Source organism: Mastomys coucha, unplaced genomic scaffold (genome assembly GCF_008632895.1).
Source record: "Mastomys coucha isolate ucsf_1 unplaced genomic scaffold, UCSF_Mcou_1 pScaffold21, whole genome shotgun sequence".
In the NCBI taxonomy this organism is placed as follows: Eukaryota; Metazoa; Chordata; class Mammalia; order Rodentia; family Muridae; genus Mastomys; species Mastomys coucha.
In genome coordinates, this window is record NW_022196904.1 from 26,831,697 (window position 1) to 26,833,202 (window position 1,506).

Below are 1,506 nucleotides of genomic sequence, written 5' to 3' on the forward strand. Positions count from 1 at the left end.
CCATTACAAAACATTACTCTGTCTGTATAAGATTGCCTATTCGAGCACTATTTATTTATGACTGGCGTATTTGATCAATCATATACCACTTCAGATTTTTATTCATGCTGTACCATGTGACAGAACTTCATTCCTGACTGGACTTGGTGGGTGCGTGCCTATAAAGTCTGCCAATCTAAAGGCTTCTGAGGCAGGAGGACCTGGAATTGAAGACTAGCTTGCCATTTACATAGTGAGACATAGGCTCCAACCAAACAAGCTCTCCCCTCCCCCATTTCATTATTTCCTGGCTGAACATACTTACTGTATAAAGCACATTAGATGTATTCATCAGTTTAACCTTAAGTTCACTTTTTGGCTAGTGTGAGTAAAGCCACTATCAATGTAGGTGTACAAGTGCCTACCTGCAATCCTGCCTTCACTTATTTTAAATATATATCCATGGATGAATTTTCCATACTTATGCTGTGTCAGGGACTATGGTAATTTGAAAGAAAATGGCCCCCAGAGGTTCATAAGGAGTGGCACAATTGGGAGGTGTAACTTGTTGTAGGTGTGTCATGGTTGGAGGAAGTGTGTCTCTGGGACTTTGAGGTTTCAAGTGTGCTCAAGCCAAGCACAATGTTACTTTCCCAGCTGCTTGCCTATCTGGATGTCTCAACTACCTCTCCTGTACCATGCCTGTCTGCACTACACCATGCTTCCTGCCATGATGATAATGGACTAAACTTCAGAACCTGTAAGCCAACCCCAATCAAATGCCTTCCTTTATAAGAGATAGAAACCCTAATCCAGACAGTTACTTTTCTACTGCTGTGATACAATACCATGACCAAGGCCATTAATAAAAGAAAGCTTGTAATTTGGAGCTCATAGTTCCAGAGAATTAGAGTCCATGACAGTCATGATGGGGAATATGGTAATAGGCAGGCAGGCAGGCAAGGCAGCACATCATCAGCTGAGCTCTCACTTCCTGAGATGACTACAGTGAGGCTGAGAGAGCTAACTTGGAATGGTTTAGGATGTTGAAAGTTCAGAGCCCCAATGACACACATCTCCTCCAAGGCCTCACCTCCTCCAACAAGGCCACACCTCCTAATCCTTCTCAAACAAATACCCGTGTCAACCTCGCCCTAGCTCTAATAGCATCTGAAACTCATTGACTTCTTCACCAGCTATCCCTTCCATTGCTCATTACTTTGGTAAATGACACCACTTACTAACTAGGTCAGAACACAGCATCTGGAGCTGAGAAAATGGTTTAGGTAGTAAAAGTGTCTGTCACCTAAGAGTGGTGACCTGTGTTCACATCTCCTCCATCCAAATGCAAAGCTGAATATAGCCTAGATTCCCAATCTGGGGAGGCAGACCCAGATCCCTAGGGCTTACTGGACAACCAGTCTGTCCAAAGTGTCGCTCTCCAGGCTCATTGCAAGACCCTGTCTCAAAAAATACAGTGAAAAAAGATTAAGGAGGACATCCAATGTCAACCTCTGGTTTCCATAC